The 15,738-nt window shown below is 38.6% G+C and overlaps 1 long non-coding RNA gene across 4 annotated transcripts in view; it reads right to left on the minus strand.

Annotated features, from left to right (window-relative positions):
- LOC131395264 (uncharacterized) overlaps positions 1–13,642 on the minus strand; it is a 255,526-nt gene extending 241,884 nt beyond the window's left edge. Inside the window, exons 1-3 of one of the 4 annotated variants that reach the window (XR_009216334.1) lie at positions 13,608–13,642; positions 12,657–12,856; positions 12,141–12,285 (exon numbers count right to left, since the gene is read on the minus strand). This is a non-coding gene — a long non-coding RNA (uncharacterized LOC131395264). Of the gene's footprint in view, positions 1–1,755; positions 1,934–10,930; positions 10,993–12,140; positions 12,286–12,656; positions 13,546–13,607 lie in introns of those variants that run through there. The other 3 variants (XR_009216333.1, XR_009216332.1, XR_009216331.1) reach the window with 3 other exon arrangements.
- Between the last annotated feature and the right edge of the window lie 2,096 nt (positions 13,643–15,738).

Consider the following 15,738-nt stretch of genomic DNA (forward strand, 5'->3'; position numbering starts at 1 on the left):
GGGTGTCTGCATTTTGCTATTAAAGTAAGGCTATTAAAGACCTTATGAGCCAAGTAGAGAATTTAAAATGTCTTGTGCTCAGCATAAGAGACATGAGTTTTTGAGCAAGGAAGATCTATGATGCACTGATGTTTAAGAAACAATTACCTGGCAAGAGAATGTAGTATTGAGAGGAAGAGGGAGAACTGAGCCGGAAGAGAGGACCAGCTGTTAAACTCTCCAAGTATACCCATTGCTAGATGAGGAGATTCGGAGATAAGGTTTTGATATGATAAAGGAAAAATGGCAGCCAAAGGATGAAATAATTGATTTGGTAACCATATATAGGGTCTAAATTAGGCTGTGGTTCTCAAAGTGGGGTCCCTGGACCAGCAGCATCAGCATCACCTGGGAACTGGGTAGAAATGCAAATTCTCAGGTGCTGCTGCAGACCTGCTAAACTGGAAACTCTGAGGGCCCAACAGTCTGGGTTTCAACAAGGCCTCCAGGTGCTTCTGGAGCCCATCAAGTTTAAGAGCCAATGAATTAGAAAAATGATTCCAACACGTCACCATGCCCAGGTAAGCCACAAGGCAGGGAGGTGGTATTTGTTTGGAGGATAAGATGCATTTTAAATTTTAGGAAAAAGTAGTTCTGCATCTGTTTCAGTGTTAGGATTCCAGAGATGCCATTTTAGCTCTCTGCATGTGAAGCTCTTTTGTCCACAATATGTTTTCCTTTAGAGAGCCCTTGCTAAGTTATTTACCACTTCCCACATGTTCTGAGAATCCCTTCTTTCTTGAAATCCCCTTTCAGACTTGAAAAGGTACTTTATTTTTGTGCACAATCTCCTCTATTTAAAATCTGGATTTCTCTTCCTATAGGATCTTGTATGGCACATGCAGCCTTACTGTAAATTTGGAATACGATTGGTTTCTTCCAAAAGCTTAGAATGTTTTAGAATTTAGATCCTGATGAATAGAGAGTTTATATGCTTCCGTGTAGGATTCATGTTTTTCATATGACTAGAGGTATCCCAACTTGCCAGTAATGTGGCCTTAGATTTAGCAGAACTTGAAAATCTGAATATAGTAGAAAATGAATTACATCTCTCATATTAACATTTACAAAATAAATGATCACAATGTTAACTTACCAATAAGCACTTTCTATATTCTAGTCTCTGAAAGTATCTTGCTTACATAATAAACATGATAAAGTTTCAAAGAGGAGCCAATTAACTTTTGAACAAAAGCTTGACTTGAGTGTATCTTGGCTTCCTTTTTCACAGTTGTAGCCTTAATGTTACAGTAATGTTTTCTTTTTTTGGGTATCAGATAATCTTGTATTTGGTGAACATTTTAATTTTTAATGGCCACTTGTATTTTGTGATATGCATGTGTTCAAACAATCTATAAGAACTAACAATTACCACCCACATATAAGATTATATTGGAATAGAGGAATTATGGCTGACATTGTATACAATGGTTCAGCCAAAGCAGATATCAGACTCTATCACTTACAATGATTTAAGGTTTTGAAGCAGTATTTTTAAATACAAATAATCTCAAAATTGGTAATATATAAAGTATATTACTTACAGTGTTAATCTGTACAAAATTGCAAAGATCACTTTTTCCTTTTCAAAATTTGTTTCAACTTTCAATGGTGAGAACCTTACTGTTGGGTATACTGCTGCACAATTACTGGACATGCTGAGAGTTTTTTGAAAAGTGTAGAAGTATAAAGATAATGAAAAGTACATTTCTCAAATGTCAAGTCCCTTGAGGATCTGATAGGCCTCTGTCTAGTGGTACCCTGAAGAGATGGAAGATTGAACACCAGCACAGGACACAAGGGAACAGGCTGCCAACTTGAGGGATTCCCATGGACCACAGAGTGCCTGGCAGACTCTTGCAGATTAAATCTTGGCTTTGTCTATGGGTAGGCTCTGAGAGGAAGATTTTGCTTAAATGACCAAGGAATACACAACCATTTTTCTTGATAATAATACTTATCATGTAAATTTCTTTATAAACCTCTGAATAAAATAAAAAAAATATAACTCTTACAGAAATCATCTCTTACTGACAAACCCCACAGCCTTCTCTAGAGAGCTCAACAGAAAATGTCCCAGCTGACTGTGAATTGCTCTTCTCTGAAAGCCAGCCAGCACTTCACTGATAGCCCTGGATAAGGAAGACCAGGTACAATTCTTTGAAGATGTTTAGCTGAATTCAGAACCAAAAATCCTACCTCCAGTTGGCTCCTCTGTGAGAATGGATGGTCGGCCATATTTCACAGGTTGGGCACTTGAGGTTTCAGATGAGCTTAATTGCTCTGTTCCCCAGAGATGGAAAATCTCGACTCTGACATCGATTCAGGGCTGAGATTTTGCAGGTGAAGATAGGGTCATAGAGGGGAATAAAGATTTCAGCAAATTGGTTTTTTGTTCTCTACAGTGGAAATAATTTAAGAAGCAGATAGTCTCTCACTCCAACTTCTCTTCCCTGTTCTCTATCTGTCATATCATTGTAAAAATCCTCTCTATAAAAATTTCAGTTTCTTTCCTTTGTAGTGTGTTTATTATCATCTTTATGAATTCTTTGACTTCACCACTTTCTTGGCACTACAACGGTAGCCATTGAGATATTATTATAGATTCAGTTTTGCAATTTCATCCCCTTATCTCTATTTCCTCTGCCATTTCTTACTTTTAGTTCTTATTGTATCTTATGCTTGAAAACATTTGAAGCTTACAGAGTATATGAGTTCCTTATTTTCTCAACTTCTTATTATCTAAGTGCCCTCAACTATCATTTCTTTAAAAAAGAAATAAAATACATAACAGGACAATACACCGTAATAAATTGACCATTTATAAAATTAAGTTCAACCTGAAATCCCTCTCCACTTAACAGTGACCATCTTTTATAATTCACCATGGTTTAGTTTGGGCAGGGTCAGTTTATCAATGATTTTTGGATGTTTTAAACCACATGAGATAAATAGAGTGTAAGGTAAAATTGTTAATTTTGCAGAAGTTGTAGAATTTCCTGATGGTTAAGGAAGTTGGTGATGGAGAACCTGAATCATATGAAAAGTAGTTGATTAATTAGCACCTGACAGAGTTTGTTAATTTGGTAAAGACATATATGTTGAAAAGATAACTTTGCATATCAGAGTTTTGTCAGAGACCACTGGGAAAATTCATAATATTCTCAAATACTACAAAAAATGACCATTTTTTTCATAAAAGATGTCATACATGACGGCATCATATAATTATGTCAGAAAATTTACAATGAAGAAAATTAACACGAGTCATTTTAATTCTAACAATTTGTTCATGCTTACTAGTAGGTTAAAAAAACTTTTTAGAAATAAAGTGATAAGTGATGTACTTGCTTCATTTTTAATTTTTTTAGTAAGAAAACTTTTTCACATTTTTAAAAAATATTTATTTGTATTTATTTTATGCTGAATTTATTCCTGGGCCCAAAGACTTTTTTTCAATTAACTAACACCAATTCTTTTCAAACTCGCTCAAAAGTTGAAGAGGAGAGAATACTTCTAAAGTCATCCTATGTGGTTAGCACTACCCTGATATCAAAGCCAAAGACACTAAGAGAAAAGAAAACTACAGGTCAATATCTTTGACAAATATTGATACAAAAATCCTCAATAATAAATATTATAAATAGTATCATTATAAATAATAAATACTAACAAACCAAATCCAGAAGAATATTAAAAGGATATACATCATTTTTAAGTTGGATTAATTTCTGGAATGCAAGGATGTTTCAATATATGAAAATGAATCCATGTAATAAACCACATTAACAGAATGAAGGAAAAAAACACATGATCGTCTCGATGGATGCAGAAAAAGCGTTTGACGAAACTAAACATGCTTTCATGTTAAAAACACTAGAAAACCCTCAGAGTAAAAGGAAGCTACTTCAACAAAATAAAAGCCATATATAGAAATCCACAGAGAACATCATATTCAATGGTGAAAGACTGAAAGCTTTTCCTCTAACATCAGGAAAAAGGCAAGAAGGCCCACTTTCACCACCACTTTTCAACACGGTATTAGACGTTCTAGCCAAAGCAATTAGGCAATAAAAAGAAAGAGCATCCAAATTGGAAAGGAAGAAGAAATATTATATTTGTTTACACATAATATCTTATATGTTGAAATCCCTAAAAATTCCACAAAAACATTGTAAAAACTAATAAATTCTGCAGAGTAATGAGACACAAAATCCACATACAAAAATTACTTGTTCTTCTATACATTAATAATAAATAATCTGAAAAGGAAATTTACAAACTTTACATTTTTATTTACAATAACATCAAAAAGAATAAAATACTTAAGAATCGACTTACTCAAGGAGGTAAAAATTCCAATGATTTTTTGCAAAAATAGAAAAATCTATCCTAAAATTCATATGGACTCTCAAGGGACCCTAAATCGCTAAAACAATCTAGAAAAAGAAGAACAAAGTTAGAGAACTCACACTTCCTGATTTCAAAACTTACTACAAAGTAATCAAAACAGTGTGGTACTGGCATAACTACACACAATATACTAAGGAAATAGTACAGAGAGCCCTGAAATAAACCTTTGCATATATGGTCAAATGATTTTTGACAAGGGTGCAAAGACCATTCATTGGAGAAAGGATAAGTTTGTACCAAATGGTGCTGGATAATTGGACACCCACATGCAAAAGAATGAGTTGGACCCTTATCTTACACCATATACAAAAATTAACTCAAAATGGATCAAAGATATAAATGTTAGACTTGAAGTTATAAAATCCTTAGAAGAAAACACAGGGTAAAACCTGTGTTTTCGGTTCCAAAATTTGGGTCCAAATGACATTGCCGACAATGATTCCTTTAATATGACACCAAAGACATAAGTAACAAAAAAAATAACAAATTGAACTTCATCAAAATGCAAAAGTTTTCTGTATCAGAAGATACTATCAACAGAGTAAAAAGGGAAACCATGGAATGGTTGAAAATATTTGCGAATCACATATCTGATAAGGAATTAATATCTAGAATAAATAACTCCTACAACTCAAAAATAAAAAAGCAACCCAATTTAAAAATGCAAATTGAAATTGAATGGACATTTCTCCAAGAAGATATAAAATGACCAGGAAACACAAGAAAAGATGCTCAACATCACTAAGTATCAGGAAAATGCAAAATAAAACCACAATGAGATACCTCTTCACACCCATTAAGATAATTACCATCACAAAATCAGAAAATAACAAGTGTTGGCAAGGATGTTGAGAAATTGGAACCCTTGTGCTCTGATGGTGAGAATATAAAACTGTGGAAAACAGTATGGCAGTTCATTCAAAAATTAAAAATAGAATTACTATATGATCTAGAAATTCCACTTATGGGTTCTGAAATAATAAAAAACATATTTATTGGCCTCTGCCTCCAGTTCTTGGCACAGAGTTCCTAAAACCCTTGTAATTTACCCAGTGATAAGAATACTAGGAGAATCTTTTGTTCTATTGAGGCAACTCTGGGTGAGTTCCTAAATGGCTCCTGGATGGGGGTTGGTCACCAGAAAGACCAAACCCTGATTAGAAGCTTGGAATTTTTAGCACTACCCCTTATCCTCCAGAGAGAGGAGAGTGGCTGGAAACTGAGTTAATAATTGATCATGCCTATGTGAGGGAGCCTCCATAAAAATCCCAGTAGAAGGTTGTTCAGAGAGCTTCCAGGTTGGCAATGACAAGGAGTGCTTGGAGAGTGGTGCATCTGGATATGACATGAAAGATCTGTGCCCCTTCTCACAATTATATCGTTTTATAATAAACTGGTGATCTAGTAAATGTTTTTCTGAGTTTTGTGAGCCACTCTAGCAAATTAATCAAACCCAAGGAGGAGGTTGTGGGAACCTCTGGTTTATAGCCAGTCAGTCAGAAGTACAGGTAAAACTTGGGCTTGTAACTGGCATCTGAAGTTGAGGTGAGGTTAGGTGGGTGTGCAGACTTATGGGACTGAGCCCTCAACCTGTGGAATCTGATGTATCTCTGGGTTGACAGCATCAAATTGAGTTGAATTATCTAGCGACCAGATGACATTCCAAGAATTGCTTGTTGGAGGTGTGCAGAACCCTCCTACATGTGAGAAAATGAATCTGAAAGCACCATTTATGGGAATACACCCAAAAGAACTGAACGCAGAAGTATAAAGACGTATACATACTCCTGTGTTATTCATAGCATTATTCAAAATAACCAGAAGCTGGAAGCAAGCCAGGTGTCCATCAACGGATGAATTCACAAAAAAAGTGTGGTGTATACACATCGTGGAATACTATTCACCCTTAAAAGGAAGGAATTCTGACACATGTTATGACATGGATGAACCTTGTGGACTTTATGCTAAGTGAAATAAAGCCAGTCACAAAAGGAAAAATACTATATGATTCCACACATATAAGGTACTTAAAGTAGTCAAATTTATAGGGATGGAAAAGAGAATGGTGGGCAAGAGGGAGGGATAACAGGGAGTTGTTGCTTAATGGGCACAAAGTTTCAATGCAAGGTGAAAATAGTTCTGTGGATGGTTGGAGGTTATGGCTACACAATTATGTGAATGTATTGAATGTCGCTGAACTGTACACTTAAAAATGGTTAAAATTTTATGTTATGATATTTTATGACCATTAAAAATTAATTATTTTCAACAAATGAACAAACACTAGCTACATGCAATAGCATGGATGAATATCACAACCATAATGCTGTATAAAAGAGATTATATTCAAAAGGCTATATATTTTATAATTCCATTTATATAAAATCCAAGAAAGGAACAAAACAGAGGTCTGGCTTCCAGTAATGGTGGAGTAGCTTGTTGAACTAACACTCTCACAGATAACAATGATAAAATCTGCGTAAATCATTATATATACTTATACAGACTCATGTATTTATATGTAATACAGATACAATAAATGTGTATATGTGTGTAGGTATAAATCACTTCCAAAAGCAAGCAGAACTGAGAGGGAGTCTTCCCTTAAATGATGGGAATTGCACCAGGAGCTATTTGCAAGCTTGAGTCTTTTGCCTCAAAGCATTCCGAAATCTGTACTTGGCCCAGACTGTGGAAAAACTACAGTCTTACTTGTAATGTTAGAGGATATATTTTGGGGCTGACAGAGTAGCTGGAAAGTTCTGGGAGAAATTCTGGAATGGAGGGAGCCACAAAGAGGAAAATCTCAAAATATGCATGTAAGTCTCCCCCCCACACACACCAAATTGGCAGATCTTTGAACAACACACATGCAGTGTAGGCCACCGAGGGCCTAGTGTAAAAACAGCAGTTGGAAGATGAAAGAACTGAATGAGGATTTCAGCTATGCCCACTGTAAATGAGATAGGATTGGAGTTTCAGTCCAGCCAAGTTAACTCCCTGCTAGAAAAATAACAACACTCTTCAAAGGAATACAATAGAATCCAGAGTCTCTATAACTATCTTTCATGATTTCCAGTACATAATTTAAAAGACTCATGAGATTTGAAGAGATAGGAAAATATAATCCATATATGACCAAAAGCAGGCAGTAGAAACTATCCCCAAGGTGTTGCAATTAGCAGACAAGGATAAGAAAGCAGGTATTCTAAAGATGATCATGGTGGTAAAGAAAAATATTCCCATAATGAATGAACAGAAGTGGAAACTCAGCAGAGAAGTGGAAATTACAAAAAAGAACCAAATAAGAAGATGAAATAAAAAAAAATACTTTTGAGTTTACCAATAGATTAGAAACAGTAGAAGAAACATGAAGATAGAGCAATAGAAATTATCCAGTCTGAAGAAAAGAATGTAAAAATCTTGAAGAAAAGTGAAGAGAGCCTTATGACCTGTGAGATGATTGAGTCCCAAGCAGAGAGGAGAGAGACAGAAAAATTAAATGAGGCAGAAATGCAAATCAATAAGTAATAGCATAAAATTTCAAAAATTTGGTGGAAAATCTAAAATTTTAGATCCAAGAAAGTCAGCAAACCCACAAAATAAAATATAAAATAAAACCCTACTTAGGTACATGATAGTCAAGCTACTAAATTCCAAAGATAAAAAGAAAATCTTGAAAGCAGTCAGGGAAATATAGATATACAGGGGAAGACATTACATACAGGGAGAAATAATGTGAATGATGGATGATATATTATCAAAAACAAAAGAGACAACTCAACAACGAAATTACATCTTTCAAATGCAGAAAGAAAACCCAAAAGTCAACACAGGATTCTATATTTAGCAGAACTCACTTTCAAAATGGAAACAGAAGCCACAATAAAATACCACACAACTATTTGCTGGCTGAAATAAAAAATAAAATTGCAAATACCACATGCTGGTGAGGAGTAGGAGCAATTAGAACTGGGAATGCAACATGATAGTTGCATTCAGAAAACAGATGAGCAGGTTCTTATAAAGTTAAACATACACTTATTATATGACTCAGATATCCCACTCCTAGGTATTTACTGACGCAAATTGAAAACTAATGTTTAAACAAAAATCTTTGTGTGAATATTGATAGCCATTTTATTCATAATTGCCACAAGCTGGAAATAAACTAAATGTCCTTCATCAGGTGAATGGGGAAAGAAACTGTGGACACTGGGACATTAGAATACTACTTGGCAATAAAAAGGATAAACTCTTTTTATTTTTTGTGAGGAAAATAAGCCCTGAGCTAACATCCATGCCAATCCTCCTCTTTTTGCTGAGGAAGACCGGCTCTGAGTTAACATCCATTGCCAATCGTCCTCCTTTTCCCCCCAAAACCCCAGTAGATAGTTGTATGTCATAGTTGCACACCCATCTAGTTGTTGTATGTGGGACGTGGCCTCAGCATGGCAGGAGAAACAGTGCATTGGTGTGTGCCCTGAATCTGAACCTGGCCTGCCAGTAGCAAAGCGCACGCACTCAACCACTAAGCCATGGGGCCAGCCCCAGGATAAACACTTGATTCACACAACAACATAGATGGATCTTGGATACATTTCTCTAAGTGAAGGAAGCCCGATTCAAAAGGCTGTACAGTATATGATTCCATTTATATGACTTTCTAGAAAGGTTGAATTACAAGGATGGAAAATGATCAGTGGTTGCCAAGGGATGGAGTAGGGGAAGGGGTTGAATACAAAGGGATAGCATGAGAGAATTTTGGAGGTGAAAAAAACAACTCTGTATAGTACTGTGGACATGGATACATTACCATGAAGTCAAAACCCATAGAACTGTACACCGAAAAGAGTGAATTTTACTCTGCAAATTTTAAAAATCAATCAGGATGCTGGGGAACCCAGATAGAATGCAGTGAAAAATGAATCCCACTGTATTACAAGCATGTGACAAAACCACACTGAAGGGGTGGGGATGAAATGTCCCGACCTAAGTAACTTTGGAAGACAGTGTTTTGATGGGATGCTGTAAAACTAAAGTACTGGACCCAAACACTGTACTCTAGGTGGTGAATTTGTTTTTCATAAGGGTATGGATTAGCAATTCTGAAAGTAGTTGACACATTAGTAAATATATTATAGGTAATTGGAGTTAAGTTTCTCACTGTTGGTGAAAGAAATTACAAATAAACAAAAGGAGAATGCTAGAATAAACTCTGTGGTGCTGGATTGGAGTTGGAAGTATCAGTATGAATCCATGTCACTTTTAATATGTCTACCAAATAGATAGATTGATAGATAGATTGATAGATTGATAGATAGATGTGTATACCTGAGTTTATATTCATACATACATTTCCAAACTCTGCTGAGAGGGTCTAGAAGCAGTGACACTCTAGTATTAATAAGCACACCTCGCTCCCAGATCTTGTTTTCTAAATATCATTCTCAAATAAAAAGAACCAGGTTTTCTTGGAGAAATGGCTAATTCTAGGGCTGGAGATGGAAAATACAAGATGAGCCTGGATCATCTTGTAGTGCCAGAAAGTAAGAAAGTCAATTAAAAAAAAAACACAGAAAATGATGGGACGTGTTAAAAGGAATCAATCTGAAAGACTTCCCAATGGCTCAAGCTGGAAAACTGTGAGCAACAAAATAAATAATGGTAGCATTGGATTATTACCCAGAGAACAAAATAAATATCCACGAGGCTATACTGATATAAAAAAGATTAAATAAGAAAGGAAGGAAAGGAATAAAGGAAAAAGGGGAAAAAAAGAATGAGAAAAAGAGAGAAAGAAAGGAGGAAGAAAGGGAGAGGGAGGGCAGGGAATCTTCCTCCCAGAATTCCAAATAATAAATGCGGCTGGATAGCATGAAATAGAAAATCGCCACTAGAACACCACAGTAATAATTACTGTGGAAAAGACTGACTGGTGAATGCAAAAACTGTGGATGAAACTTAAAGAAGAGACAGTACATTTGCAGAGTTTCAAAGCATTTCCTTCCAAATACTTAACTTTTTTATCTTAATTTCTCTAAAAGACCTATGACTATTTAAAGCAAAAATTATAACACTGTATTGTGGGATTTATAACATGGGTAATTGTAAAATTTATGACAGTAATAGCACAAAGGACAGACAGAGGTAGATGGAACTGTTCTGTAGCAAGGCTTCCATATTTACATTGATTAAATTGGTGAACTATTAAGCTAGGTAGGCTGTGATATGTTAAAGATGCATATTGTAATCTGGACCAACCACTAAAAAATGCAAAGGTGTGTGACTTAAATGCTAATAAAGGAATTAAACAGCATACCAAAAAAGTTTGTACAAGACTGTTCACAGGAGATGACCTGCACGTCCCCAGGAGGAAGATGAGCGCACTGCAGGGGATCCACAGAGCAGATCGCCCTCAGCCGTGCTGAAGAGCAAACGCTGACACACACATGCTGAAAGACACTTATCAACCTCGTGCAGAGGGAGACAAGCTGGACAGAAAACAATACACGTGGGATGATTTCAGCCAAGATGAATCTATGCTGAAAAAACCAGAACAAGGGTTGCCTCGGGGGAACGAAAAAATTGCCTGGGAAGGAACAGGAAGGAGTTTTCTGGGGGTGATGGAAATATTCTATTCTTAAAGGGATGAAAGCTACATGGGCATGTTTATTTGTCAAAACTGTACGGTTGAGATTTGTGCCTTTCACTGTTGTACGTCTTACTCCCCCCCACACACACAAAGTACTAAAAAAATAATAAAGTGAGGTGGAAATGGGATGGAGTGTGGATGAAACCAAAATGGCAGATGATTAGTAGTTGTTGAAGCTGGGTGACAGGCCTACCATGCTATTTTGTTTATTTTGTATATTGTTTAAATTGTTCTGTGATAAAACACTTGTATAAGAAGACAAACTCGATATACAGTGTTTGCTGGTAAGATATCAGTTACCTTTGGGGAGGAAGGAAGGAGAAAGGGATTGCTGGGACCTGAGTGAAGCTGGTGCTAGTTGTTGGTCACACAAGTGTGTTCACTTTGTAATAATTCTTTGAGATTTACATGGATGACTTCTGCATATATTTCTGTACACATGTTATAAATCAATAACCATTTTAAATCCTGCATATTTGCACAAAGATACTAACTCAATATCTAAGAATAACAGCAGTGTTTTGTTTTAAAGTGGAACACATTCACTTATGACACCATTAGATGGATTTTAATACTTCCAAGTGTCTATTAATGCCCTCATCCTTGCGTTGGCCCCTAGGTCTTTCCATTTTTGCCTCAATTTGGTAAGTGGCATGGCTTTGAGGTTTTATGATGCTTTTTCCAGCAAGGTCCACCCCCACCACAATGCTTACCAAGGCCTTGACACCTAGCACAATGCCGTGTTCACAGCATGCACTCAAGACCTGTGGGACTGGGTTGAATGAGGAAAAAAATGAGGAACACCTGATGTTCGGAACTTATGTCTAGGTGCCATAATGTGAGTGAGGAAATTGCTAGAGTTTTTCGATAGATTTACTATGCTTTCCAATTTTTCCTATTTAAAACAATGGGAAACATGGTCTCCAAGTTCTTTCTCAGAGAAAGTCTGACATTTCAGGCACAGATTACTGACAATTATTAATGGCATGTGATTTTCCCACCTCATCTTAGTTTTAAGTTTTTAATTCTTTACCTTGGAAATGACCTAACTTTGGTTTTTCCAAATCTTGTAGTAATACTGATGCTCCAGAAAGTCAGGCCACGGGTATTCTGCTGTTGTTCGTCCTCCCTGCAGAGAAGTGGAGATGTGCATCCACGCAACTGAGAAGCGTGTGGTGCTGTAGTATTTGGAGTCAATCAGAAAAGCTAAATGGAAAAACGACTTCAGAGAATTACCACCATAACCCCCCACAACAACAAATTATTTTGCTTAATTATTTTGTGATTCTGAGGGTATATTTAAACAGGGATATTAAAACTAGTTCCCAAGAAGCCAGCCCTATAGTAGAGCAGAAATTGTATATTACCTTCCTGCACAAACTTGCCTAACATTGTGGGGAGGACCAATGGGAAGTTTCAGTGTTGTTGCCTGTGTTAATGAGGCCAAGAGGTCCACACTGGGATAAGGAAATCCAGTGAACAAGCCTGTGTGCAGTATGGGAGAAGGGGCATGCGTGTGGTCCCATGAAGTGGCTTAAGGGTCACTTACAAGTGCACCTGAGTTTCCTGTCTGTATAATGCAGGAATTGGGGTTGTCAAATATGATGTTTTCTCCTTTTTATGACATGGCTAAGGGCAGTCGTTCTAAGACGTCTGATCAAGGTATGGGCCCTTCAGGCAAGCAGGGTCCAAAGGGAGGATCTCTGCAGCGACACTGACCATGGGGTTCAGAGGGAGGATCATGGCAGCCTGGAGGGATGGAGGGGATGATAGGACAGGTGGCCTTGAAAAGGCAAATTCCAGGATGCCTGGCACCCGGTATTTCCATTTTAGATATTGAATTTACATTTCAAATACTGGCCAGGGTGCTTCCACCAGGGCTGCAAGCATCCTCAGCAATAACCAGGCTGGTGAGCCCCACCCCTACCTGAGTACCAGCCTTAATGGATGCAGCCCAACCACACTATGAAAACTCTGGTGGGTGGGCAGGGCATGGAGAGTAGGCGTGGTATAGAGAAGAGGTGGGGTAGAGGGTGGGGTGGAGAAGCAGAGGGGTGGGGCCCAGGGCCGGAGGAACAAGGCGAGAGTGGGGGCCACAAACTGTGCATGCTAGGAGCTTTCGTCTCTTAACTGCTCCTAGCTGGCAACCTGTAGGGCTGCAGGACTACAACTCTCAGGATGCTCTGGGCATGGGGCGGTGCCTAGGCCTGGGGGTAGGAGCAGGGCGGTGTGAGCTTTGTCGAGGGCCAAACCGCCGTTGGCTGTGGACTCTGGTCCTGCACCCGCTCCACGTTGACTGAGTCTTGGAGGGATGTGACGAGACGAGGGGGACCAGAGAGTTAGGAAGGCATGGCAGCTGCATGGCAACTGCTGGCCTGCAGCATGCAACTGGTTTTGTCCAAAATTGAAACCTGACTCGCACCTCTTCCCCACGGCCTCCCCCTATTGCTTGAATCCTCCTCCCACCTGTGTGCCTGTGGGTCTTTTCATAGCCTCCTACCTAGTCCAGGTTCAAGTGCTTCTCTAAACTGCTTATAGGAACTGGTTTGACATCCCAGAAACTTTCCACTTTGCCTGCTGCCCTCTGTCTTCTCCAGCCAAAGTGCCATCATTTCATCAGCTTTTGGGAGACATTTGCCCTTGTGGTCCCTCTTGCAAGCACAACTTAAGAGCTTTTCAGCTTGGTAACATTGGCTGTTTCTTGCCTTTTTCACAGATGTGGAAGTTGAGACATCTGTGAGGTTAATCACTGGTTTCCCCAGGATCCATTAAGAGCAGAGGGGAACAACCTCATTCCCAGGCAAGTATCTATTAGGTCATTTTCACCAACACATTCCAGTGCAGAGGACTCCGAAACAACATCCTTAAGATGATAATAGCTTAACAATTTTTCCCTTTAGATTGATCACCTAATCTCAGCTGAGGCCTGAGTGACCAGTCTCTCAGGGACACGGCTGGAGACTCTGATCCCTCAGGAAGAGAACAGTGGTCCAGCTTTGGGTAAGGGATGTTCAAGGTAGACAGCACTTGTGCAGCATTTGAAACTCATCAGCATTAACAATTCCGTTTTGGATTCTGGCAAGGTTCCTGGATAAACACGCCTAGGGATAGTCAGATGTACCGTATTCTTTAAAAATTGATTAGAGTAGTGAAAGGAACAGAACATAAAATATCCTGCTTATTTGAAAAAGATGAAATGCAAGCAAGAACTTCTTGTTAATTTTTTTTATGCTCATTCTGTTGGCTGTACTGTACGCTTGAATGCAGAAACAAAAAATTTGAATTGCCAAGTTCTCTTTTCCTGAGATTGGTAAATTAACTTAAAAGTCTTATTGAAACCTGTAGAGGAATGATTAGCAGCTTTCACGATTTATGTCCTCTCTAAAAATCTGGGTGTTGATCTACATGAAAAAAAGTCCTTGTTTATATTACACACCCCAATAGGTTACATTTCTGATTCCTGAATGTGGGATATTATCAAAACAACTGAAAAATCTGCTCCTGGAAACTGGACTCTGTAATTATGTCAAGAATTTGCCTCTTTATGATTAACGACACGAATTCTTTAACATTTTTGTAAAGAACGGGTGAGAAACTCTGCAGTGTCTCTGAATGTGGCAAGATGGGGAATTCTCTTTAGACCACATCCTCGGGTTCTTCTCTTGTGTTCAATAGACCCGGGTGATAGTCCGTGTGGTCAAGTGCAGCGCAGCTCCCCCAGCCCCCAGTGTTCCATCCTACTCTGGCCTGTCCCCTCTTCAGGGGGTTCTGATGACACTCGTCCACAAGTGTTGGAAGGAGACATTGTAACATGAGGATATTCATCATCTTAAAACAAGGATTAATGGAGAGGAAAGTCTCTGGGTCTGTGTGCTCCGATGCAACTGCTGTTGGGGTGTGGCTGCAGTGACCACTGTGCTCCCAGCAGTCCCCACAATGGCTGTCTCAGACGTTTGATCTCCTGGTGCAACTACTGCAGCCGTTGACAGAGCTGGGAGCTCGTGGTTCAGTGTTTTCTGTCAGATTTTGTGGCTCTGACCCTCCTCTGCTCGCCTATTGCCCATTCCTAACTGCTGCGTTGATTGCTTTGTAATTGTTTCCTAGGAGCCACTGTGTGTAACTGTATTTCACAGTGTCTTTAGGGACCCACCCTCACTACACGAGTCACTGTACAACAGTGTACCTGGTGTACCCCGTGTTCGTCCTCTCCAGTGGAGCTGTGAAGAACCCTGCTTTCTTGGAGTTCCTCTCATTCTCATGCTGCTGGTGCTGCTTCTGAAGCTGGGTAGCTCGTCTTTGGTTTCATTAACATTATACTTTTCATCAATTATTTGGAAGTCGAATATGACTTTGTTAATAATGTGGACACTGCCTGTCACAGGAACTTTTATGTATCTTCCCCAACAGCTCTATGAAGTAGGCCTGTGATCCCCATTTTACAGGAGGGGACACTGAGGATCAGAGAGGTCGAGTAGCTTCCTTCACTTCACACAGTTTCTTAGTACATTTTGAGTCTCCACCTGGAATTCCGCCTCTCAGGTGTGTGCACTTAGCTGGTGTTCCACTTTGTGCCTCTCTGCCAGCCTCCCCAAAGGCACACACTGCACCCTGAGTCCATTGTCTGCTTGATG

Source organism: Diceros bicornis, chromosome 31 (assembly GCF_020826845.1).
Source record: "Diceros bicornis minor isolate mBicDic1 chromosome 31, mDicBic1.mat.cur, whole genome shotgun sequence".
Classification (NCBI taxonomy): Eukaryota; Metazoa; Chordata; class Mammalia; order Perissodactyla; family Rhinocerotidae; genus Diceros; species Diceros bicornis.